Here is a 27,382-nt window from a genome sequence, read left to right as displayed (position 1 = left end):
GAAATATAAAAATACATCCACCTGGAGAAAACCACTGTTAATATCTTAGTGAATCTATTTTCATTATTTTTCCATGCATATTTTAAATAGTTACGATATTATGTATAAAATGTTATGCACTATTTCTCTGCTAATATTATACCATAAGTACTCACTACAAAAAGAGGTTTTCTATACAAGATTCTTTGCAAATATAATCTTAAAGCAGCATAGCGTTGTGTTGAGGGATGTGTCATAATGTACTTAATAAATTCTCGATGTTTGGAATTTATTGATTTCCAGTATATTCTGTTATACTGCTTCAGTGAACACTTCTGTGGATAAATCATGATCTAGGGTGAGGACTAGGAAGTTGCTTTTACAAATGAGAAAGCACAGGTACAGACATCATCCATAGATTCTCAGCCTGTGAAAGTGGGACAGCAATTACAGCATAGCCTTTCTTCATGCCTGACTCATTATGAAGAAGCAGAGAAAGGGGATTATCAACCCAGCCAAGGGAATAACACAATCAGAGAATTATAGACCTAAGTTTGTACCTGTGATCATATTCATGTTGTAGACTCTTACAACTAGATTAAAACTAAGAAAGGCATTTTAGATCAGTGGTTACAAAACTGGCTGGCACAACATTAACACATCAAGGGTTTATTAAACTAAATCAATAGGTTTAAGGTAAAGTTTGAAACTCTGTAACAGAAAGAAAGGAAGTAAAGAAAGAAGGAAGGAAGAAAGGGAGAGACGGAAAGAGGAAGGGTGGAAGGAAGGAGGGAAGGAAGAAAGAAAGAGAGAGGGAGAAATGCAAAGGAAGTGGATGGCCCTTCTGCTTTGAAGCAAATTTGCTAGCATTGCTTTGAAGTTATTTGGCAACTTCCCTATGATAACTGCTAGAAGAGATGGTTGCCAAGATGGTCTATATAAGGCAATGTCACAAGAGCAGGTGGGTCAGTGGGACTCCTGTGTGGAGTGTTAGCCCCCTGGTGGGTCTCCTAGCAAAAGGAAGAGCCAGTTAATGGATGCCATGTACAGTAATCTGAGCTCAGGTGTGGGCATGGGCTCTGTAGCTCCTGATCCCACATAGAAGGGGCTGCTGATCCCATACCACTGGCCTCCCTGGTTGCCCATAGTAGCATCCGTTTTGTGTCAGGGATGTGGAAAAGGAGCTAGCCCTTTAACCCTGGCTTACATTGAAATAAGCTGGTAAATGTTAGCTAGAGGCTGCATTGAAGTCAAAGTTGAAGTTAAACTCAGCAGTACCTCATTAGTGTGCTCAGGTACCCCAAAGACTATTCCAAACATGGCAGTGGTGAAAAGATTAGAGCATCTGCTGAAAATTTAGGGTCAGCCATAAGCGTGTAGTTTGGGAGAGTCGTGTAAGGGTCAGTTTTATGCTTTGGGATCAGGTCACCTTTTAAAGATGACATCAGGGTGATCTGGGCTTGTGTCTAATGACTTCCAGACCGAGCGCATTCCATGTGCAGTCCAGAAGATGAAGTCTCCAGATGCTGCTGCCTGAGAAGTCCACCTGGGACTGATTCATCCAGCTGGATTTCCCTTCTCCTAACATCACGGTTCATCATGAAAGCAGGTCAGGTCTGCCTCTGAGGTTGTGCAGACAGCTGGTGGATGATGCAGGGAGCAAATCCCAGCTTGTTCTCACTTTGCCCATTATCTGGCCAGCTGGGCCCTAAGATGGAATGATTGCCCTGCCTTGGGGTGGCCATGGAAGGAAACAAATGCAATCCCCTCTTATGTAGTGTGGTTTTGCTGAGTGCTAAGTGCACTGAAAGGCGAGATACCACCAGGGAAAGTGGGGTGTGCCCATCTTGCCTGGAAATGCATTGCCATGGCACTTGAAGTTGCCCAACGCCAGTGGTGTCCTTCCAGAGCAAGCCACCAGAAGTTTGCTCAAAAGGAAAGAGTAACTTTGCCTCATTCTGCAGACCAGAGAGATGTCTGTGACTTTATATCCCCAAGAGAAGCCTCTCTGCTTGGGTGATGGGAAGAGAAAAAGGAGAAAGGAAAGATGTGGGTCACTGGGGGCCGGGGCCAGGTTACAGCCAGGTCATTGGGAAACATGGTCATCACACTTCCACCCTGCCACCCCCACCCCGCCTGCCCCCCCCCAAAAAAGCAGCATGGTATCTGGCAGGCAATTACTCAGATATCCTGTGAAAAATTCTTTCCACACTGATTTAAGTAGCAGGTTTTCACTTCAAATTAATATGGATAATAGTTTGGAGACCTGGGTCGACCATTCCACTGGCAGGTGAATCTGCTCTTCACCCTTATCGAGCTACTACATTAGAAATAGTTTATATGATTATGTAGGCATCAGCATTTGGCCATGTGTTTAGGGGATGACATTTTGTGGTCCTGGGGGCTGGGTTTGATTTTACCATCCTTTTCTTAGATTCTTAGGTTATCCAAGTTTGTCTCTTCTTTCCTTCCCCTCTCTCTGTACCTCTCCCACCTTACCCTCATTTTTTTTAATCACCTGCAGTTGATCTTTTATTCCAGGGATTTTTCTTCTTTAGAATTCTGTTTTTTCTTCCTGTGCTATCACACTAAAGGGGCAGAATTGTGCCCACTTACAAGAATGTGTTCACTTTATTTTATTTATTTTTTAGAGGTGGGGAGGAGCAGAAGGAGAGAGAATCTTAAGCAGGTTCCATGCCAGTGCAGAGCTGGATGTGGGACTTGATCCCACCACCCTGAGATCATGACCTGAGCCGAAATCAAGAGTCAGATGCTTAACCCAGGTGCCCCAAGAATGTTTTCACTTTAAAATCCCATCTTCTTAGGTAAAATAGATGCTAGAACTACAAAGTCCAGATACCAACTACAAAGGATAGGTGATAATAGATAGATAGATAGATAGATAGATAGATAGATAGATAGATAGATAGATAGACAGATATAAGACAAGTAGGTAATACACACCTATTTATTGTTTCCAAGATACAAAAGTATCTTGCAAAAAATGCCACCCTGACATCGTGAAACATACTCGAGGGCGGAGGCCATATTTCACAACCACATAACACAACACCTTTCCTGGGCTGACAAACTGTCTCCCACTGACCTTGGGCTTTTCTCGAACTGACCTGTGGCTCATTGCTGGGGCAGGTCCTGATCAGCCAGGCAGGTGGAATGTTAGCGGAGCTTGACTGGAGGCCCCTAGGTGGTTGGTCCTGTCTGAGTTCAAGGAAGTACTTCATTCTTGTTATATTCAACTTCAAATCTGAGAATCGTGTGAGAGATTCATGAGACAAGAGGTTGCTTAGACAAAAAAGACAAAGTACATACTAAAAAAGTACCTATTAAAAACCATACTCTATGAGTTCCTGAAAAATATACTCTTTCAAGCCACTGTGGTACTTCTGCATCATCAGTCCTTACAAATAGCTAGTCACTGTGCAGTCATATGCTGCACAGTCCAGAATCAAGCCCTAACTGCTCTGTGCCCTGTTTCTTCATTCATTGAAACAGGAATAAAAATAGCATCTAACCCATAGGTTTGTTGCGATGATTCATTAAATTAAAACGTACATCACAGAATAGTGAGTGACTGGCTGGTAAAAAGCCATAATATATTTTAGCTGTCTTTATTATTGACTGAGATAGGATGTATTTATGGGTCTTAGTATTACCGGTATGAGCTAAGAAGAGGCAAAGAAGCAATGCTTACAGAAACGAGCTTTTCTCTCCATTTTGTGGATGGGGAGTGATCTGCTTAATGCTAAATAGGAACGCTTTCTGACTGTTGGCACATTGACTGCATGGTGTCTATCGCTCAGATAATAGCACAGGAGGGACCCCTTCAAAGTGGATATATTCGCAATGGTTTCCGGAACTGAGGTTACTTAGCTGAGTACAGAATACTGGAGAAAAGACATGACCACTATCCTCAAATACTGACGGGCTGACATGGGGAAGAACAGTTACCTTTATTTTGTTTGGATCCAGAGGACAGAGGTGTGCCCAGCCAGGTAGGAGTTATAGACAGATTTGGATTCAACATGGAAAGAACTTTCTAACCCTCAGAGTTGTGGGCAGTTCATAAAATAATCTTCAGCAGGATTTTATTAAACTCTCTGTGCCTCAGTTTCCTTTTTTTAAAAGATTTTATTTATTTATTTATTTATTTGAGAGAGCGACAACATGACCAGAGGGGGAGGGGCAGAAGGAGAACCAGACTGCCCACTGAGCAGAGAGCCCAATGCAGGGCTCCATCCCAGGACCCCAAGATCCTGACCTGAGCCAAAGGCAGTTGCTTAACCAACTGAGCCACCCAGATGCCCCTGTGCCTCAGTTTCCTAATTTGCAAAATGAGGATAATAATATCTACTTTTTAATTTTAATTCAATTTAGTCAGCATATAATGTATTATTAGTTTCAGGGATAGAATTTAGTGATTCACCAGTTGCGTATAACTCCCAGTGCTCATTACATCAAGTGCCCCCCTAGAATAATATCTATTTCTGAGGGATGTTGTGAAGACTGAATTCATTAATATGTGTACAATCTTTTAAATAGTGCTGGAATGCATTTAGCATTTTGTAGACATTAGCCATTGGATAACTGCCCTGTAAAGATGGAGAGGGGCAAGTGTTATTATCTCTTATATTATGGACAAGGAAAACAGATCAATTATCGAGCAACCTGGTCTACTCTTAGACAACTGATCACTATGGCAGCCGGAATGACCCCAACTGGCATTTCATGGGTGTGCCCCCAGCAATAGCGCTCTCCATAGTCTCAATTCTTGGAGCAATAAACTATATTGTATATATTTTTGGAGATCTCACAGACTGTGAGTCTTTAGTAAATACTTACTGTCTAGACTTAAATAATCGTACCTTCTCATAGAACGAGTATGGACTTATGCTCTAGAATTCCAAGTATCCCCATATCCTTCGCTAATCATGATCAGGGCAAACCACAGTCTAACTGGGTACCGGACAAAGTCATTTTACATTTTTTCCTAACTCAACAGTTGCTGCAATTTAACTTGATGAAATACAACATAGGTTTAATTGGAACTTACCTGCAAATTAAGCACAAAGAATCTGTAGAATTGACTGCTCCTTAAATATCACTTAGCTCGGCAAACTAATAGCTCTTCTATGGAGATGCCATTCTGGGTAGACATTAAATTGTGGTTCAAATGGCAAAACAAACAATGTGTGGGCTCCTCTCAGTATTTATTGTGATTATGCTATGTGAATAATAAGTAATATTTGAGGACATAAGTCATTATTGGCTTTGCATACTTCCTAAGCAGTCAATCCTAGAGCCAGGATCAACAAGCCCCAGGATGCCCTCCTGCTTTTGTTTTTCTTTGTTTTACATGTGCTCCTACATAAGGCTGGAGGGGAGTTATTCCCTCTCGAGACATTTGGTACAGCTCATTTACATATATTTGCTGTTTTCGTTATCCAGAAATCTAGGGTGTTGATGGGATCTGAAATGCAGTATGGCTCTGTGTCCATAAGCAGGGCAAGGAGAAAATGATACATTTGTCCAAGTGTCAGACTGTCCACAGGAGACAGGGCAAAGCCATAAAGATTGTGGGGGCTATGGTCACACGGCACCTCTGATAGACACATGGAGTTATGTTTCCCATTAAGGATCTCACACGCTCTTATGGCTTAAACATAACATTTTGATCCTGATTCTCAGTCAGTGGCTGAAGGCCAGGGCTCCCCAGAATGCCTTATCTGTATTGTCAGTTGCCTGCTGGACATGTCTGTCTCAGTGTCCCATGGGACTGACCACCCATGATCCTACTTCCTTCAATCTGCTCCTCTGTTTTTCTTATTCTTGTGACTGAGTGGATCTTGGCATCATTCATTAAGCCAGAAACCTTGGAGCTGACCCCTGTTTTTCTCTTTCTTTGATGCATCAATTCTGGTCACCATCTGGGTACTGTTGATTCTCCTTTTCTTCACTTTTTCTTTCAAGCCCTTCTTTCCACATTCACTGTGACCTTCTCGATTTAAGACTTACTGTTTCTTTCATGGACCATTGGACTCCATGTCTAGGTCTTACTCTGCTGACAGTCTTGCTACTTTCTTTCCTCCCCCCTACAACCATGGTGACCTTTCAAAATGAAAACCCAAATATATTTCTCCCCCCTTCAAATCCTTCCCTGGCTCCCTGAAACCTAAATGTGAAGACCACGGTATGGCACTTAACACCCTGCATAATCCAGCCTGTCCTGATTCCCTAGCCTTGTCTCTCTCCACCTTATATTCACGTTCTGTTATGTGACAGTTCTCCTTAAGCCTCTGCATGGAATGTCCTTTTCTGTCTTCTCCCTCTTCGGAATAGCGACTTACATTTTTAAGTAATTAACTCAAATACCATCTCCTCCGGAAAACCTTCCATGACTACCTGCTCTAAGGATAGTTGACCCCTCTCATCTTTGAGTTTTCCACCTGAACCTTGCATACATTTCTATAATAGAATTTACATTATATTGCATTCAATGATTTACATGCTGTCTTAGTCCATTTGGGTTGCCATAACAAAAATGCCGTAGCCTAGATGACCTATAACCAACCAGCATTTATTTCTCACAGCTCCAGAGGCTGGGAAGTCCAAGATCCAGGCACTAGCAGTTTTGTTGTCTGTTCAGAACCCACTTCCTGGTTCATGAATGGTTATCTTTTTGCTAGAACCTTATATAGTGGAAGGGATGAGGTAGTTCTCTGGGGTTTCCTTTACAAAGACACTGATCCCATTCTTTAAGTGCTCTGCCCTCAGGACACTTTCACCTTAGGGGTTAGGTTTCAACACATGAATTGAGGGGGAACAGGGGAACATCAACACTCAGTTCATTACACAGGCCCTTCTTCCTCCACTCCTCTTAAGTCTCCAAGTAGAGACACTCAGTCTCCCTCATGTTTTAAATTCCAGTGGATTACTCAACATGGCATAGGACTCGAGCATTCACCAGTAAGAAGGCATAATGGAAGCCCATATGCAGAGTAGGAAGGCAAAAAGGAAGGATCTGTGTGGCCGCATTCCTCCAAGTGACAGTGAGGTGGGAAGCAGGGCGACTTGTTAGGGGTTAACCTGGAAGTGGGGTTAATGGGGATGAGGTCAGGACAAGTATCCTGGCAGGGGAGTGGACAGAAAGCTCAGGACATGCAGGAGAGGACAATAATTTTTTTTTTTCAAGACCAGAATTGGGGGCAGAGAGTCAAGCTTTGCTCTCAGCCCCCAAGTCCCTGAGTGATGGTCTTTAAGCACACAAGAGCTCTGTCTGAAAATCATACCATGAATTCAGATTCCAATGTTCCAATGTGGTCTTTCCACTAAAAGAGCACATGGATTTTTCAAACCATCAAAAGGTAATTTAAAACATCAGGACCCATGTTTTACTGTTTAGTGAGTCACAGCGTCCCTCATTAAAATAAGTTTTTCACACATCTGGTCAATGTTTAGACACAATGGCTTTTGCATTCAGTTCTCTCTGAGCTGGAGATAACACTTTGCATGTTGAATAGGGTAGTAGTTGGATTTTGTTTATTCCTGGAGAATCAAGCAAATCACAGGGTCAGAGGAACCCAGAGGGCTAATGCTTTCTGCTTCATTTATTAACTGAGGGCGCTCCCATCCCAGCCACAGCCTGGAGGTCCACTCCCAGAGCTTAATCCTGGGAGACAGCCCTGCCACTGCGGCTTACTGTCCGGCCGAAGACCACACAGACCCAGGCCTGGCTCTGGGGCCAGGCATTCACCAACCCAAACAATGATGAACTGCTTTCCTCTCTGCCCAGCCACACTTCCAAGACCAGAACTCTGGGGCACCCCCACTTCCTGCCTACTTGCCCTGAGTGCCTCCTCCCCATCTGAGGAAGAAGCAGACCCTTAGCTCCTCAGAAGTGTGGTCTTCAGAGAAAATCCACTTTTGTACTAGGAATTAAAGCACCTCTGCATTGTAGTGGAAATACCAGATAATTCTGGAAAGAATTTTGGATGACCAATCATGAGCCTGACACAGATAATCTATTGGAAGCACAAACAAGTAAGGGGCTTGAGGTCCAGGGTCCCAGATTGGCCACTGCTGCCCTCTGGGCCACCAGGGAAGGTGAAGCTCTCAAGAATGACTCCATCCAGGGGCCAAAGCAACAGGAAGCCAAATGTGACAGCAATGGGAGCAGAGAACGGGGTTCTCTTCCCCTGTTCTGGACCCAAAGTCCCCTTTCTGTGAACTCCCTGGGCAGTGTCACTGGCCCTCACTTGCAGCCTTGTCATTTCTAGCCTGTGCTTTAGTTTGCTAGCTGGGCAACCGAGCAAGTTGATAAGAAGATGGGGATAAAAGTATCAACCTATTGCATTACTATAAGAAATAAATCTTTAGTGTTTTTCGGAAGTGTTTAGTTAAGTCAGTACCTGGCAAGAAGCAGGATTTTTTAAAATGTTATTTTTCTTCCTTCCTTGACAAGTGTGTAGCACTGTGGTTAGGAACGTGGACCCTGCAGCCTGACAGCTGATGTTAAAATCGGGTTCGGCTGAACTAGCTGTGTAGCCTTAGGCATATTTCTTAGCTTCTTTTCACCTCAGCTTTTTCACCTGTAAAGTGGGGATAAGAATCATAGACCCTATTCCAATAGGATATTGCAAGGATTTAAATAAACGACTATATACAATGTGCTTGGGACAGTATTGACCATATGCGTGATGAGTGTTGCAAAGCTTGGCTCTTATCATTATTATCCTCCTTATGTAGGAATAATTCATTTATGCAGTCTCATGGAGCCCATAGAACATTACTCCATCCATGGCAGGTGCTCAATACCTCTCTGCAAATTGAACGAATGAATGGATGGAGTAACCTTTCTTTTAGACATTGTAGGTACTTCACAATGCATTTTGTAAGATTCTCATTCAGACAAGAAATGTTTATGGAGGGTCTTCTACATGCCACGCGCTGTGCTAGGGTGTGGGGATACCATACCTCACAAAGCTGACATGCAGTCCCAATCTGGAGGTCTCAGCTGTCCTCTCATCCTGGTACCTCGCTTAACCAATGAGGACATGGAGGCCCAGAGAAGACAAGGAATTTCTGGGAGGTGGTAACTTGTAGACCAGTTGCCTGTTCTTAGGATCCATGTGTCGATACCCCATCTTGTTAGTTGAGACTGGTTTGTTTCAATGTCCTTGTTGGTATGGGAGGCAACACAACCTGGTGGAAAGAGCTTGGCTCTGGAGTTAGACAAAATCCAGCTCTGCCATGTGCCAGTGGTACCACGGGACGATGTGCTTCAACCATCTTGGCTTCAGCTTTTCCGAGCAATGGAATATTAGCTTCTGCCTCATCTGTAAGAGCATTCCTATTGCAGAGTTGCAGAATGAGAACCGGGAGACACACATGTCCCACATGGCGCCTTCATTTTGTTATTTTTAATTGAATTCGTTGCAGACATTTAACAATTTATATAAACCCTAATGTCTGGCTCCTCTTGACAAGTCAGAAGTTCTGGCAGCAACATTTAACTGGAGTGAACAGCTGCCCCCTTGGACATGAACCTTCTGATATGGCACAGTCCTCACCTTTCTCCATTCATTTTTCATACCTGGCCTGCTCCACTCCTTGGCCTACCTGCCTGACCTCTGTAAGCATGTCTGTTTTCAGGGCCTGCTGCATGGATGAGGTCTGCATGGATGAGGTCTGTGGGGGTGGGGGGGACATTATTATAAATGATCAAGTTGCTTCCCTTTTTAATCTTCCCTAGACTATGTGCTTCCTTTGTAGAGCCACGGGATGTGTTTTCTCCAAATAGATGACTTTTTCCTGTTAGCTTCACACAAGATTTAGGAGGCACAAGAATAGTAAGATGAAAATGGAGCAATATGGGTAGAGGGACATCGATGCTTCAACTTCCCTAGTCACCTCCACCCCAGCACAATGCAGAAAGAAGAGGGAGAGGTGAGAAACTGCACCAACCTGAGAAACCAGGGGCTGTTAAGAAGTGGGCTGGTCGGGGCCTCGTGAAAAATGGCAATTTGGCAGAATACTTGATTTCCTTCCTTCCTAGAGCCAACATGAGTTTTATTTATAACTCAGCTCCCAGAGCTGCTTCATGTTAAATCAGTAGTGGAGAGGCCTGCAGGGCTCCAAGCGGGAAGTGGCTTTCTAGACATCTGGACTCGAAAGCTGTGTGGTGCAACAAAAGGAGCCCCAGCCTGGGGCTGGGGGCCCGGAAGTCTCAAGTCCTTGTTCTGGCTCCTGATCTGTCACTGATGGGCTGTGCTGTCTTTGAAAGTCATGTAGCCCCAGTTCAACCCACTTTAGAAGCAGCTGTTAGGAGCATCCAATGACACAACTGATGCATGTGTGTGTGTGTGTGTGTATCAGTTTTATACCTAATGTACCCCAGATGACATAAAAGAAAATTCAGATGTGTCATTTGTATTAAACACGTAATCTTCTACGAGGCTCCATGCTGATGAGACCAGACTCTGGGTCCAGGAACTTGAGGTGAGAGAGTGCCTCGGAGCTCACCACTGCAGCATCTGCAGAACAGCCAGCTGTCTATGTGTGTGTGGGGGGGGTACAATTGGGCAGAATCTTATCACTCAGGTAGCACAACAGGGCATGGGGGCTAGTAAGTAGTCAGTGAGCAGCTGGATGCTGGCTTTGCAGGGCATGTATGACTCCACCCTTGAAAGAAGCTTGGCCCATCAAAAGTGCCCATCAGGAAGACGCTTGCCAAATGAGAGCAAGGGCAAGCAGTTCAAAATCCTACCAGGTAAAAGATCTCATATTAATAGCCAAGATCATTTAAAGGAAATTCACTAGCTGAGTCTGTATAAGATGGGTGATGAAGATGAAGGTACTTGGAACTACTCCTACAAGGAACATATAAACAATGATGCGCAGTTGAAAAAGGGAAGAAGAGGGGAAAACGACCTGAGGTTGGCTTGAAATATGACTCGTGTCATATGAAAAAGCATTAGACCAGCCACAAATGGAGATTTAAGAATAATGGTAGAAGTTACAGGTCTACTGATTTTTCATTTGTGTATTTATTTATTTATTTTCATTTATCTACACTAACAATTAAGAGTTCAACCTCAGAGCTGCACACTTGCATTAAATCCCCACTTTATCATTAACTGGCTACATGACCTCAGGCAATTTACTTAGTCTCTCTGAATCTAATGTTTTTTATTCTGCAAAAACAGGGATAAGAAGAATATTTATCATGAAGGGCTGTTTTGAAGGTTAAATGAGTCAATGCAGGGAAGGTGATTAGTATAGGGTCTGGCATACACTAAGCACTCAATAACTGTTAACTATTATTATAATTCAACCAGCACTTACTAAATGCTAGACTCTGCACTAGGCATCGTGGTTATGATGGTAAATAGCACACAGTCAGTCCTCAAGGACCATCCAATCTAGAAGTGGATTGATATTTGCAAGAATAGTCCTGAGAGAGAAGCCCGCATCTGTATAGGGATCAAATCCCCATCAGCAGCTATTCTTACACAACAGCTAATCAGCTACTTGGAAAGATGGAGCAGAAGGGACTCACACTTCAGGATGGTCCTTGGATGGGGTGACCGTTAAGGTCCCCTCCAACCCCAATAGTCTCTGATTCTAAATTTCTTCCTGGAGATAGTGTTGAATATTTATGTCCCAATCCAGAGCCAGAAATAGGCTGGGGGAGGTGGGGGGATGGAAGGCAGCTGCAGCCCTTGGTGACAAGCCAGTGTCAGAGCCCAATGGGGGGAAGGGCTCATACGCCTGACCACAGGCAATCACTATGTCTTGTCCTGCACTTTGGTCCCATGACTCCAGGCAGTGACCTCCCTGTGAAACAGGGGCCTGCCATGACTCCTCTTACCCCAGTGAGTACATGAGGTTCTTCAAGGATCTCTTAATGGTCTTGACCTTGTCCACAATATTTTATACCTGTCACTTACTGAGGTCTGTTTACTCTGAAATTATGGGGAGGGTTGACATTGTGCTTGGAACAGCATTTGATGAATGTGTTCCCTGAACCCTCACCCAACAAAAACCCAGAAGAGAGTCTGAATTTAGGAATATGTGCTCAGTTATGGGTTGTATCCTGGTTTACATTCTTGCCCCTTGTCCGTGACCCATTCTTGGGAGCTGTGACCAACAGCACAATAACAACCTCAGACCCACAAGAAAACTGCAAAGGAGCCACTTTTAGTCCATCAACCTGAAATACCCTCCACATGTAACCAACATGTGTCCTTAAATTATGCAGGAAAGAATAGCCCTCCTTGCTTAGATGTCCAAATATTTAGAAATACTTGAGTTGAGATGAAAAATACACCAAGTGTTTTTATTTTTAATTTGTAATCTGTAAGAAATCTTTTTAAATTTTTAATTAATTTTTTAATAAATGTAATTAAATTCATTTTGTATTTAATATCCAAAAAAGATGATACATTGCAACTCAGCATCGGTACTCATAGATACACAAGTCCCACTGACAAATCCCCTAATCCTTACAATCAAATAACTTAACATTTGTTTCAATACCAATCTTCAGTATTCATCATGTTTTGTGAATGTTGGTTTTGACTCTGGAACTAGATGAAAGGCGTCTTAAAGGTGGGAACCATATTTTATCATCCCTTGAACCTCATTCCATCCTTATAATAGCTAACAATTATTGACCACTTTTTATGTGCCAGGCATTGGGCCCAGAAATTTACATAAATTCATTTATTTAAATGAATCCTTACCCCAAATAATGAAATAGTTATCAATATATCCATTTTACAAAGCAAGAAACGTAAGCTCATAGAAGCTAAGTACATTGACCAATATAAGACTCTTAGTAAAGTAGTACTAGTTTGGGACCCAAACCCAAGTCCATGGAATTCAAAAGCTCATCTACCTAAGCTGTTATGTTTTCTTTAGCTCAAGCTGTGCACAAAATAAGTCTTTCTTATTTAATAATGATTATCCAGGCAGTTTCATTTCAAGAGAGTCTACTGTAGTTTGCTCCACTGAATACCTGATTATAAAGCAGGTTACCATGGGCAAGAGGAACTTTTGTGATTTTATTTCTTGGAAGTCCAGCATTTCGATTTTTTAAAAATATTTTTTTTGTTATCAGTATGGATAAAGAATCCTCATTTAGGAGAGATTACGAGTTGACCAAAGTAAGAAATATATTTACTCAAATAAAAATGTTCCATGTAGTTTTGGTTTAGAAAGGTTGAGATTCAAATACAGTGTGATGGAATATGTTTTAGGATGGGGTTGGTGGTGATGGGAGGAAGAGGTATTTACACATTATCCTCCTTAAGTTAGTGTGGATTCTATTACCTGTTCTCCTTCCTCGTCCTGCACCCCCCTCCAATACAAATGAAAATGGGACCACAGATTGTTCTAGTCTGCCTCGAACTTTAGGGGCAAATTATAAGCATACTTTGAATATATTTTAGTTGGGACCTATGAAAGAGGGCCAAGTTCACGACACTGATTATCTAAGAACATTGCCTTATCTCTCCCTCATACTGACAGAACAGAAAAGAAACTTGTTTGTTTTATGCTTTATATTTTGGATTAATTTAATTGACTAGATTTCAAATTTTGCAAGCACTACTTTTGAAGTTTTCTTTTTTCTCAAACAACCCATAATTTTTAATCACTTATTCTGTCATAAGCACTATATCAGGGACTGGAAATATGGAGATAGGGATACAGTTCCTGCCCCAGTAGCCCACAGCCGAATGTGTGTAGACGGTGAACTAGAGGTTGCACCACAAATCTGACATCTTCTGGAGTCATCATTTCCTCTCATGTTCCAAGTATATCATGTGGGCTCCACCCTAGATTACTCTACATACACCAATGCTGAAGTTATTTCTGAAGCCCTTTTTAAAGAGATCTCACTATTGAAAATGAATTTGGGGGGAGCAAGAAAATTCTAAAGCATTATTCTTGGCTTTTAGGTTTTCAGAGTTTCTGGTGCTAGTGTCTGGGCCACTCTCAAGGATCATGGGATCCCCTGTATTACATCTCCTGAGCAAGCAGTAGCCCCATCTAGCAGTGTTGTCAGTTCCTAGAGGGAGAGGCAGCCCATGGGCTCCCCATTAAACAAACAAACAAACAAAAAAGATAATTATGGGAGAAAACAGGAGAAGGAAATTTTAGAAAAAAAGTCAAATTTTTTAAAAGCCAAAAACAAAGGAAAGGGAGTGGGAAGAAGGTAAAATGTGGGAGAAATAGGGTGTCTGGGGAATTGAGCTTGAAATGTGGGACTTCTGAGTCTTATGTGGACTTTTCATGTGCTGGGCATATGACAGGTGCTTGAGACTGAATCTTCGGGGGCTAATGTCAGGGGAAGCTCCAGAATTTTTCCTATCAACTAGAAGATGCTGGGAAGAAAGTCTCCACCTAATAATACAGTAGGACCTGGAGAGTTTACATGTAATATTCACAGTTTTGACCACTGAATTACAAGGATCCATAATAGGCAGAAAATGTTTGCTCAGGAAAGGATCATAATTGAGGGTTTAGAGCTGCCAGACAAGAAAAATTCATTCACTCACTCATTTATTCATTCTTTGAAAAATATTTATTGACCACCTACTAGGGCCCAGGTCCTACATCAGGTGCTGAGTTTATATCTATGAACAGGACATAGTCTGGATACCCAAGATGCTCACCTTCTAGAGAGGGAGAACCATCAATAAATGAGCATTAATTATACAAATGGATGAGATGTGAGTAAGAAAAGTATAAAGTTCTGAGAACATACTTGGGAGGAGCTCCAACCCAGCCATGAGAGTACCCTGGTGAGTGAGGTGGCATGTTTGATATCAACAACACACTTCAATTAAGTTTTGTTGTTCTCAATGGTTAACATGTATATAATGAAGTAATTAAGAAGGTCTGTGTGTGTTTGTGTGTGTGTGTGTTTATTCATGTAAAAAAATGATCCAGAACAGGGACACCTGGGTGGTGCAGCCAGTTAGGTGTCCTACTCTTGGTTTTGGCTCAGGTCATGATCTCAGGGTCGTGAGATCAAGCCCTGCATTGGGCTCCATGCTGAGCCTGGAGTCTGCTTAAGACTCCCTCTCTCTTTGCCCCTCTCTACCATCTTAAATAAATAAATAAAATCTTAAAAAATATATTTTAAAAAATGATCCAGAACAGAAAGACAGCTAATGATATGGTGGTATTTAAATACTTGACAATTCTAGTAGTTCTCTTATATCTTTATAAATGTCATGCATTTAATTAGCAACTATGGAGAAGAAATTGACACTGCAAGTCTGGTTGCTGAGTTATTTCATGTCCAGGGAAGCCTGGAACCATAACTGACACTTGGGCAACTCCTTGTGTTCTCGCGTTACTGACTGATGATGTTGTATATGCCTAGATAAAGGGGCCATGCTGTACCAGCTAGTCAAGACTTTGCAAGATTATTTAGCGAGAGTCATGATGTATCTGGTTTCATTGTTAGGGGAGTTTGGTTAGCAAGGCTAACTGCATAGAAGTATATACCTATATGGTCAGCCCTCCTTAGAAGCTTCAGATGCTGAGATTGGAATGGTCCTCCCTGGGCAGAGACATTCTACACATGTCGCTGTAGTTTTTCTAGAGAAAAAGTATAGACTGCCTGGCCCCAGATGGGGCAGGACTCAGAAGCCTATATCTCACATCTCTAGACTCCACCCAATGTGTATCCTTCTCCTGTTGCTTTTGCTGTGAATCTTTGCTATAATAAATTTTGTTGTAAGAGAAAGTGAGTCCTTACAGCAACTCACCAAACTTGAGTTGGTCATAGGCTGCTGAAATAACCCAAAAGATATACTGAGAAGCATTATAAACCAGAGAAGTTGTATGATGGTTAAGGTAGGGTGAGAAAAGATGAAGGTATTAGGTATTGCTTTTTACTTTATTATTTTCAACTAGGAGAAATATAGAGTTCTTTTATTGTTTTAAATCAAATTCAATCTGCTTGAGACCTTCACTCATCAAGGTAAATGTAAATTCTAATCTTTATTATGACAGGCTGCTTTTTATCTTAGGTTCATAGAAGAGTCTTGGGGTCTAAACCAGTCCAGAGTTCTGAGAAAGGCCTTTGACCTTTAGTGAACACTAGTTTTTGATGGCCTGCTCATTGTCTATGAATGTAGACAGCCCCACTGTCCTCTGCCAAACCTCTGCTCAAATACTGTCCAGCGTGTGTAAGTAACCAAGAAACCACTCCCCTTGAGAGCCTGCCTTCTCCTTAGAGTCATAGTGAGGTATGCCTCACTGCTTACTGAACTTACAGAATCTTGTCTCCTCTCAAGAAAAACTCCTTCCCCAACCCCAGTCCAGCAGATTCTATTTATCTGAACACTTGGATCTCCCCCACACTGGAAAACTTACCTCTAACTTACACAGATGAAGCTTCCAATCACAAAAACCTCCTTAGATTGTCCTCTGGGGGTCTGGTAACATCTGCTTTGGGCCCTGTAACACAAAAGCCACTAATAAATATTTCAGTCAAGGTAATAGAAAGGTTTGGCTATCTTCTTGGGATGTAAAGGAGGAACAACTTACATCAGAAAGGACAACACAGAAATGAATCTTACTGCAAATTATCTTGCTCCATTTGGAATACTCAGTCTCCACTTAATAGAGGAAATTAGTCTAGTGAACAAACTACTCCAGAACAAAGTAAAGTGCTAATGCAAGTGTCATAACAAAGGTTCATACACACTAAAAGCAGTAGAAGGGACAAGAGGGCTTGGGGGACATTGTGGATGGACTACTATAATGAAACTCAATGGGTAGGCTGGACTTGGGCCAAGAGAGGCCACTTACTATCACTGCTCAAACCCACCCAAGAACCCACAGTTCAAATCACAGCACCAAAAACAATTACCAACAATTAAAGTCAAAAGTTTATTTCCCCAAAATCAGGACCCAGAAGGATATTTTTATGAAGAGGCAGCATAGAAAGAATTCTAATCAGTTGGGCTTTATCTTCAATGAAGACATAATGAAAAGAAGAAGACTTGTACTGGATATAGAGGGGCTTTATACCCAAAGCAAGGACCTCCCTTGGTATCAATATTATTGGCTGTGTGTAGAGTCAGTGGAAAATATTACTAAGCTCTCCTCCTTGGAAGTCTGCAAGATTGGCACTGATAGAGCTTGCAGTAGAATGGAGAAGACATCAACTGTCAGGTTAAAGAAACCCGAGCTCTCCTACGTGGCTTTGGGCAAAGTTCTCAGGTTCTCACATAGAATGGAGATCATCATATTTCTTTTTCAGGGTTGTTGTGAAGTTTAGAAATAATATCTGACACATAGTGGACACTAAATCAATGGTAGATAATAGAATTTTCTCTTTTAGATGACACAAGTGATTTCGTGTCCAGGACCAGGTCACTGGGCTAAGTAATCTCCAGGCATCTCCTCCAGTCCCAAGATTTTAGCCACTGCTAATGCTAGTCCTCTTTCTTTTTGAAAGAAGCTGAACTCCTGCAGCTGTCCTGGCACATTGATCAAGTTTATTATCAGCAATGCTTCATTTATTCCCTACAAGGCCCCACTCCCTTTATTTACCCCCACTACCACTGGTATCTTGTCTGAATCTCCTAGACACTGCCTCCAACCTTCTTTCTCTCTACCCCACCATTTGAGTCCCAGGTTCTCCGGGTAATTATTCACTTAAGTAGGAGGCATAGGGCTAATTTGATCAATTCATCTATGCCAGTGTTTTAATAAGTGCTAATGGGTGACCTGCCAAGGTGGGTGAACATCACATGGTGAAACACTGGTAATTGAATATCCCAGGTAGTTAAAAAAAAAAAAAAAAAAAAGAAGAAAAGAAAAGAAATCAACACCAAAAGGTATCTTCACTCTAGGAGATCTCCCTATAGGCCAGTGACAAGGTATCGTGGGCTATTTGGGGGCCCTTGGCCATACTCAATAAGGACACTCTAGGTTGCTTTCTGGTGTACCTACACAGACAGATCAACCTAGAAAATATTCCTGCTGCTTTACCAGGGCAGTCAACCCATGGGCTGTGCAGGCTGAATGCTGCAAGCCACACTGTAGCTAAGCCAGATGGAAAGACCCAGACTCTTCTTCATTCAGGACCATTTCCTTAGTTCTAGGGAGTCAGACTTTTGGAACAATGGGGTTTAGAGACACTTTGGAAGTCATTTATGCTCATCACTTCATTTTTTTCTGAAGCAGAGGCTCAGAGAAATGTTGTTATATGTTAGGCCCCAGAGCTAGTTAGGGCTGGGCTGGATCTGGAACTCATGTTTCTTAGCTCCAAAGCCGGAACTGTTTATCTTCACCAATCTGATCCTTACATATACAAACTTACCTATTCTAGAAAAAGGCGCCCTTGTGGTGGAGGATCAGAAGACCTAATCTCTAGACCCTATTTTCCCACCAGGAATCAGGGTGACCCACAATTAACTCTCTAGAACTCAGTTTGCCCATCTACAAAATGAGCAGTGTTCACATGGTCCTGTGTCCCTGGGCTATTATTCTGAATATAAGGGAATGTTTTGCTAATAAAAAAGATGCTAAAAAAATACTGGTTGAATGAAGGAAAGAAGGAAAGAATTTAGAAAGTCAAAGCTCACACACACACAAGTTATTCTAATTTATCTCCATTTTCAGATATAGAAGCCACTGATGGTGTTCTCGGAGGCTGGAATAGCATTGGCCTTCATAGCTAACCCCAGAAAATGGAATGGCTTCCTGTTGGAAATGATGAGCTGCGTGCTTCCGCAGGACAAGCCCTTGGGGCAGGTAATCTAAGCATCTTCTGCCACCTGCTGATGGGCTGCCACTTCTGGTACCCAGACTTTGGCCATGAGCCCCTGGACAGACACTGAAGGGGATGCAGAGAGAGAGAGAAAGAACAAGCTGACCACCGAAAACTAATGGCCCTCATGAAATGGAGTGTCTGCAGGGCACAGATGTCAATCTGGGATGGGAGTGGGGAGAGGGAGAGACAGAAGGAAGTAAGAGGAGATGGGGCAGGAGGGAGGAAGAGAGAGAATATGAGAATTCAAGGGACCTGGAAGTTCAGCTGGAAGGACATGCATACTAACACCCAAAGCAAATATCCAAACCTCACCATGAGTAATACAAGGGACCTGGGAAGAAATTCCCTTGGGTGAGGCCACACAAAGCTCAGCTCTTGGGCTGCTGTGCCGTCTCTCACAACTCTAGCCACCGCAGTCAACTCCCAGGGGAAGCATTCTGGTCACCTGAGTTCCTGACTCACAGTCTGACAATGGCTCTTAGCTTTCACACCATCCTGTGTCTGGGAGACTGCCGCTTCTCTCCTTCTCTGCACAGAGTGAGCAAGCTGCTGACATTTCTATGTCAGCCACAGAAGCTGTGATGAGGAGAACAAGGAAATACGTGGAAGAGGACAGATGATTCCCTCACATCTCCACCCAGGGATTTGCGAACAGCATTTCCCCAGGAACATTCTCTAGAGCTCCATCATGGGAGAATCAGTTGCCTGTCCACTGGGTCATAAGCCTTCCTTCTACAGGCTCAGGTAAGTCTATAAGACCCCCAGGCAGACCTCCAGTCCCTTCAGTGGAACCCATCAGGGTTTGTGTGTGTTGTGAGCAACTTGTTCATCGCATGGACTTGGCCTGGGCACAAGCCAGCTCCATTCCAGGACCATGTGACACTGGCAGGGTTACTCACTTGGTTGCCCTCCAGAAGGGGCATCTGGGGACACCTCCCTAGAGTGACTACAGCGTTTATCACTGGGATGACTCAGCCCAAGCCTCCCACTCCCTGAAAAGGGACTCTGAGGCCAGGGCCGGGGGTGGGGGGGGACCGTCGATTAGACCCATCTATGGCTGGGAGAGCACCGGAACTGCCCCTCACCTGGAAAGCACGAAGGATGGGGTGAGTAAAGTTCAGGTCAGTGGCTCAGAAACTCAGAGGGAAACATGAGTTTATCCCAGAAGCGTGGGTGACAGGTGGGACATTGTGTCCAGAACCCCAAGGAAGATCCTACTGAATCTGAAACTTTCATTTCAGATTTCCATTCCTTCCATCTCGCTGATTTCACTCCCATCTTTATCTTGTTTCTGTCACGTCAGTTACTTAACCTTGATTAGAGGAGTTGATAGAACACAGTCTCGGGTGGGTTCTGCCTGGTTTCCCAGCCCATAACAAGTGCTGCTTCCTTCCTCTGAGCAGATTGTATTGTGTCTGTCCAGATTACAGACAAAATACCTGTGTGGTCCCTTCTGTTTCTGTCATTTATGAGTTTAGGTCGCCTCTCGCCAACGTGTTCCTCCAAAGAACTAGCCTCCTCTCAGGGTTCTAATCCCCTGTGGCATTCAGCACTGGGACAAGCACATGGCAGACACTTACTCAACACTTGTTGCTTGGTTGTTCTCAATCTTTAATACCCCAGGGGAAAGGGGTTTCGCAGCCTCACCAGTTGCCAAATCCTAAATCTAAACTCATTTAGAAAGAGGTTGTGATAGCAAAACTAAAGCCTGCATTTTGCATACTGTCTCTTATTCAATTTCAAAACAACTCTGTAGTTTAATTGGTCAATTTCCACCTGCGGGCCTCCTGGTTAGCGCTGTATTGCTCTCCTGATGTCACCACTAAAGCTATTCCTACAGGTTTCCCATAAAAATGACTGTTATTTGTGTAGCACTTAGTCACTTACGAAGTGATTTCCCAGGTATTTTTACTTCGTGCATCGCCCTCTGCGGCTGGCGGTTCAGGTACCTCAAAGGTCTTCAGTCGCGGGGAGCACGCTTGGCTCCCGGCCCCGACGCTGCTCTGGAAGCTACAGCGTGTCCGCGGCGTGGTCTGCCAGCCTGCTCAGCCTCGCCAGCTCCAGCTCCAGCCCTATTTTACCCCACAGGCTTCTGCCCTCAAAAAATGTTGTTGCTCCTATTATCCTGTCTTCACAGCTGCTTCTCAAAGGACCCCCTCTCTCCAGCCTGGCTCTGGGGGCCCCTTCTCTGGGTTTCCAGAGCAATCCAGATCTCTCTCCATCGGAGGACTGACCATACCACCTTGTGCCATCTCCGTGGGTCTCCTCCTGAGACCTGAACCACTAACCTGAATGTAAAGAGATGAAAGCTAGTCGAGTGCTGGAAGTTCTAGTAGGGAGTGGGTCCCTGCACCGGGGAGCTGGCGAAGGTCAAAGGGCTTCCCAGGGGCAGATGCATTCAGCTGTGTCTTGAGGGAACGGCAGAATCCAGGTAAAGAGAATGGTGGCCAGCATCAGAGGCAGAGGGAACGGCATGAGAAAAAATGATGGTCTTTTGGAGCCTAATGAATATCGGTATGGCTGGAATGTAAGTGCAGACACAGCAGCTGGATTGCAAATGCCAAGCTGAATTGTTTTGACTTTATGCTGTACATAACAGTTCTCAAGCCAGTTTTTAAAAAATCAGCCTTCACCCCATGTATAAGCCCGGTGTCATCAAATACATCTTGCCTGTTCTGCAATCATTCTCAGGGTGGGTGGGGTGTTCTCCAAAACCACTCTGAACAGCACTGTTTACTACCCCACCGCTAGCCGTATGTGGCTACATACATTTTTGTCTGAAGTCATTTAAATTTAAAACAAACCGAAGGGGGGCCTGGGTGGCTCTGTCGGCTAAGCGTCTGCCTTCGGCTCAGGTCATGATCCAGAGTCCTGGGATCAAGCCCCGCATCGGACTCCTGGCTCAGTGGGGAGCCTGCTTCTCCCTCTCCCTCTGCCCCTCTCCTCTGCTTGTGCTCTCTCTCTCTCTCTCTCTCTCTCTCTCTCGAGCGCCTGCTCTATCTCAAATAAATAAATAAATAAAATCTTTAAAACAAACAAACAAACTAAAAATTTAGTACCTCAGTCATACTCGGCACATTTCAAGGGCTCAATAGCTACCTGTGGCCCATGGATGCCCCATACAGAACAGCACAGAGGGGAGTCTGGGCAGGGAGGGATACAGGATAAGGAAGGTTGGAAAGCTGGAGGCCAGAGATGTCAGGAGATTGTCACATGGCTGACAGCGGAAGAGCAGGACCTGAAGCCTGAATTTTGTCACTTTTAACCGGAGTGACCGCCTCTAGATTTTTCTCTTCTCCCAACTTCCTGGAGCTGGTTGGCAAGGAGTCTCATCTATGGCCCGATCCTAGCCCAGAGGTGCCGGAGCGGGCGTTCTGTGGATGGTCCAGGTCTATACTGAGATGACATAGGTATGAATCCCATTCTTTGTTTGGTTGATGCAGAATTCGGTGAATCCCATCATCCCCTCCGTGCCTCAATCTCCTCACTGGTAAGTGGAGAGGATGCATTCATTTACACCTACCGCACACAGTATTGAGAAAATCTAGAACTTTCCAAAATCAATTAGCAATATGATTTTTTTTTTTTGTATCGAGAACATTTTTCTTTTTTTCTGTAATTTTAAAATAATACATGGTGGCTGTAAATAGTTTGCGGGAAAAATTGCTGAAAAGAATGTGTAGAGACAAAAGCATTTAGAAAATGATAGTCATTTACTTGCACAAGTGAGTCTAAATTTGAGAACAGTGGTCCTCAACCTTGGTTGTGTATTGGAATTTCTTGGGGAAATTTTAAAGTCTTGGTGCCCTGACACCCCAGACTAATTAAATCAGGATCTCTGGGGATGGAACCTACACATGAATCGTTTTTAAAACTTCCCCATGTGATTCTGATGTGCAATGATTGAGAACTATAGTTCTAGGATAGTTCACCGGGTTAAAGAATATATACTCCAGGTATGTAAAGAAAAGACACAGATTACAGGTTGTCCGCTCACACTGGGAAAAGAGCCATTTTAACAAATGGCTAGCACATGGCAAAGTCACACACAGATATCAGCCATTGGAAAGGTCAAGGTGGAAGAGGACTTTGGCTGCCTCCATTTTGACCTCAAACATTTTAGTTGGGTTCTTGTTTCCAGCTTGTCCCTTGGCTCAGGTGGAAGACCCTGTGGGCAAAGCATCCCCAGATGGGAACCAAAACTCTGCCCTCCAGCTGCCAGGAACGCCCTGAGCCAGCAAGACCCTGCCCGCCTGTGACGGACTCTGCCCATGATTGATTGAACCTTCACTGCCTCCCTGCAGGTACGCACCTACTTTTGCCCCATGTTTTCCTAGTATACCTGGAAATATTTTCTGCATTTTGGAGACAATCTGCGAGGGTAGTCCACTGTTTTCCCAGTGTTGGCCTCACTGAAGTAAATCCCTTTCTTGTTTCACTACCGTTTGTTTTTCTGCCTTTGGGTTTTATCAGCGGCAAGTGACCAGACCTGGCCAGTTTGGGACCCTGGAGTCAGGTGTTCTTGCATCCTTTGTATCCCTGAGCACCAGCTACTGTTGGTAGATGATGCTGTTCGGTAAGGAATTTGGAACTTACGGCAACTGGCCTAACTAAGATCTCCTTTATTTGGGGGACTTCATGGGGACAGGGTAACCCTCCTAGTGCTTATTGTTGTTTGCTTTCCTCCTGCCTGTCTTGTTAAGGGTGATATACACACTTATAAAGCAGGGCAAGAGGTCAGTTTTGTGTTCTCATAAGGAATTATGTAAAGTACATATATAATGTCCCTCTCAACCTCAAGCCCACTCCCAAGAGTTAACCACTGAATATTGTAGAAGTAATACCTGTGCTTATACAAATCACACACACACACACACACACACACACACTGCACATCTTGGGACTTCTACTAAGTAATTTATCATGGATACTCTTCCATAGCAAGGCCTCAAATTTCTCTCATTTTCTAATAGATATGTATTGTTTCCTAGTTCCAGCATATAATGAATTTTTTGGATATTCCCCAATTGGTAGTAAGTTTTGCCCTCACCTTTTTCTATTTTACATTATCATGCAATAAACTTACTTGTATGTTTCTCTTTAGCTTTTGCACAAATGTGGTTAGAGGATAAAGCCCTAAAGGTGTGATTGCTTAGGTTTGCCAAATTGCCCTCCAAAAAGGCTACAGCGATTTACATTTTCTTCCGATAATGCAAAGAAGTGACCAGCTCCCCACATCCTTCTCAACACTGGTCTTCATTTTTTTTAGAGGCTCACCTAATGGATATTTATTTATTTATTATTTTTTTTAAAACATCTTTTTTTTTTTAAGATTTTATTTATTTATTTGACAGAGAGAGAATGAGAGAGAGAGAGCACATGAGAGGGGGGAGGGTCAGAGGGAGAGGCAGACTCCCTGCCGAGCAGGGAGCCCGATGCGGGACTCGATCCAGAGACTCCAGGATCATGACCTGAGCCGAAGGCAGTCGCTTAACCAACTGAGCCACCCAGGCGCCCCCACCTAATGGATATTTAAAAGTGCTTTGCAAATGATTAAATGCTATGCAAATGCCAGGTCTTATGACTAGTAACCTTTTCTGAAAGGCCCCACATTAAAAGTAGCTGTTCAAGCCCCTGATGGGGCAGTACGCTCCAGAGGGTTTTATTCTATATCCTGTCATTTTCTGGAAATAATGTTTTTGGGTTTGGATCCTATTTTCTTAGGCCTAAATGTCAGTCTTCCAGGGTGATAGGGGTGGTAAATAATGAGTGAGAGGGACCCTCAGGCAAAGGCAGCAATCATTACTCTCAGAGCTTTTTTTTTTTTTTTTAAGATTTTATTTATTTATTTAATTGACACAGAGAGAGAGAGACAGCGAGAGAGGGAACACAAGCAGGGGGAGTGGGAGAGGGAGAAGCAGGCTTCCCGCCGAGCAGGGAGCCCGATGCGGGGCTCGATCCCAGAGTCCTGGGACCATGACCTGAGCCGAAGGCAGACGCTTAACTGACTGAGCCACCCAGGCGCCCCTACTCTCAGAGCTTTTCTGCCCAATAATTGAATACCAATGCAGACAGGCCCCTGGTGCCAACCAAAATTTTATTGAGCCACCCTAGCAGGGAGTAATTTGTGAGGGCCTCTCCTCCGCTGTCTTCAAAATCTTTATTCCATCTATTTTCTCTCTTCTCATTTTTACCCATTATTTGGGGTGCTGTGAACTGGAGGCCTTCGCGTTTACCAACTCACTGTTTTTAAAGAGGCTTAACCCGGTGGACTGAAGGAAGTGTCTCCTGTTGACTTCAGCTGGAAAAGAAAGGAAGTCTGACTCTAAGCTTCTTTTTCTCTACTACGGGATCCATTCATCCCAACACCACCACCTGGTGAACTCCTAACTCTCCTTCAAGAACCAGAGGACCACCTTTCAAGTCCGTTCTTTTGTAGAGCCTTGCCTGACTATTACAAGGTTCATCACTCCTGCCTCTGCCTTCCATAAATTTCATTTATACCTCCAGGCTATTACGTATAGCCCAGTCATTTCCTCTTGTGCAGCCTTCCCCGCCTCCGTTCCCCAATTAAGAATTCCTCAGCTGGACCTGAGTCTTATTTATCTTTGTATCTCTAGCTGGTAGTACCTGGCAAGTTTTTCGAATGGACATTTCCTCATTTTTGAATCCCTGCCTGGGTTGGACATAACAAAACAAATAATAACAGGTGACATAAACGCTAGTGCTCTCCAAATATTCTACAAGCTCCCCCATATTTCCCAGCCTCCCTTGCATTTGTGACGGGGTCACGTGACTGATTCTGGTTCATGGGAGTGAGTGTGAGTGAAGCAATGTGTGATATTTGCTGTCTGGGGCAGTAAAAAGGGGACATGAGCTCCATGCAGGCTCTCTCTCCTGCCACTATGGCTGGAAGCAAAGAACCCAGAGACAGCAAAGTTGTAAGCTAGAAGCAACTCAAATCTGACCACTGTTAAAAAGTAGCCACCAAGGGGCGCCTGGGTGGCTCAGTCGCTTAAGCCGCTGCCTTCGGCTCAGGTCATGATCCCAGGGTCCTGGGATGGAGCCCCACGACGGGCTCCTTGCTTGGCGGGGAGCCTGCTTCTCCCTCTGCCTGCCTCTCCCCCTGCTTGTGTTCTGTCTCTCTCTCTGACAAATAAGTAAAAATAAAATCTTAAAAAAAAAAAAAAAAGTAGCCACCAAGCAAAGCAGAATGGCCTATATCAGACTGTAGTGTAAGTGAGGAATAAACCTTAGGGATCTGAAGGTTTGTTGCCACAGCAAAACTTAGCTTACCCTGACTAATGCAGCGTATGAGTTTCATGTGAAATTGTAGGTAGGAGAGAAGCTCTTAGAATAGATGCTATCATTTGATAGTGAAACCTTTTCATAACCTAGAACAAGTAAGGATTTGTGCCATGGATTTGATGATTGCAAATACAAGTCATTTTCTGGGAGAACATAAGCATCCCCATTATATTGATGGAGAATCCAAGGCACAGAGAAGTGAAGGGATTGGCTTCTGGAATTATAAGTGAAATTAGCATGAGAACACAGACCTCAGTTTCATCTAAGCTATTTCTGATCCCTCTTCCTGGATGGAATTTCCTCTCCCCCAATATTTGTGTCCTCTGGGGTTAGTATTCTAGGAATAAGATCAGCCTGTTTAGAAATGGGACAGACTTTGCATGTCTAATGCTAATTCCACTTAAGAATATCTGTTTTGCAAATAATGCAATATATGTTACGAAAAAAAAAAGAAGAAGAAGAAGGTAGCGGGAGGGGAAGAATGAAGCGGGGGAAATCGGAGGGGTGGACAAACCATGAGAGACAATGGACTCTGAAAAACAAACTGAGGGTTATAGGGGGGGGGGGGGGGGGGGGGATGGGTTAGCCTGGTGGTGGGTATTGAGGAGGGCACATTCTGCATGGAGCACTGGGTGTTATATGCAAACAATGAATCATGGAACACTTCATCTAAAACTAATGATGTAATGTATGGGGATTAACATAAGAATAAAAAATTTTAAAAAAAAGAATATCTGTTTTGAAGCAACATGGTGGTAAAAAGGTTAATACTTAAAGTTTGAATTTTATTTTCAGGCAGACATTCTGAGCCCTGGAGGAAAGATTGCAGCTGCCCTGTGGCCCAGATAATGCAATATCAGGGTGAGCAAGGACATCTTAGAACATTCTGATCTCCTCCCCTGAGACCAATTAAAATCTGTAGGCATCTTTCTTGTTGACCAGACTGACTTACTAATTGAAACAAAACTGTGATATTTTCATCAGCTTTCTCTTATCCCTCTCTGCCTTGCCAGAAGAGAGAAAGTTTGATGACCATAGGTCTTCAAGCATATGAGGCCCAGGGAACAGATCTACTCTCACCTTAAACCGCTATACCACCATTATACATTGAACAAGATCCTAACAAGGATGGTGCAAGATTGAGAGTGTGGTAATATCCCCAAACCTTGGATAAGGAGAAGCTGAACACCAAAACATCACCTTCAAGATCCCTGATAAACAATAAATCTGTCATTTAGCAGCTACTGTTCCAATAAACCAGCTTGTGACCTCAGC

At 43.5% G+C, this 27,382-nt stretch overlaps 2 long non-coding RNA genes across 8 annotated transcripts in view; one reads left to right on the top strand and one right to left on the bottom strand.

Annotated features, from left to right (window-relative positions):
* LOC123845921 (uncharacterized) overlaps nucleotides 1-21,221 on the bottom strand; it is a 27,388-nt gene extending 6,167 nt beyond the window's left edge. Inside the window, exons 1-4 of the long non-coding RNA XR_010412186.1 lie at nucleotides 21,088-21,221; nucleotides 16,390-16,473; nucleotides 8,971-9,346; nucleotides 2,944-3,244 (exon numbers count right to left, since the gene is read on the bottom strand). This is a non-coding gene — a long non-coding RNA (uncharacterized LOC123845921). The remainder of the gene's footprint in view (nucleotides 1-2,943; nucleotides 3,245-8,970; nucleotides 9,347-16,389; nucleotides 16,474-21,087) is intronic.
* On the top strand, nucleotides 19,390-27,382 carry LOC123845920 (uncharacterized). Of its 7 annotated transcripts, none has more exons than XR_008506230.2 (6): nucleotides 19,616-19,905; nucleotides 22,243-22,289; nucleotides 22,941-23,103; nucleotides 23,273-23,375; nucleotides 26,903-26,968; nucleotides 27,092-27,382. It is a non-coding gene; the product is annotated as an uncharacterized LOC123845920 (long non-coding RNA). The 7 variants fall into 7 exon arrangements; XR_010412185.1 differs by having other exon boundaries at nucleotides 19,617-19,905; nucleotides 27,121-27,382; XR_006791131.3 differs by lacking the exons at nucleotides 19,616-19,905; nucleotides 27,092-27,382 and adding an exon at nucleotides 19,390-19,543 and having other exon boundaries at nucleotides 26,903-27,037.

The sequence above is a fragment of the Mirounga angustirostris genome, unplaced genomic scaffold, assembly GCF_029215605.1.
Source record: "Mirounga angustirostris isolate CCGP_5_RB_7025 unplaced genomic scaffold, mMirAng1.0.hap1 SCAF_6, whole genome shotgun sequence".
Classification (NCBI taxonomy): domain Eukaryota; kingdom Metazoa; phylum Chordata; class Mammalia; order Carnivora; family Phocidae; genus Mirounga; species Mirounga angustirostris.
Note: the sequence above shows the minus strand (reverse complement) of the source record. Positions and strands in the feature narration are given on the sequence as shown.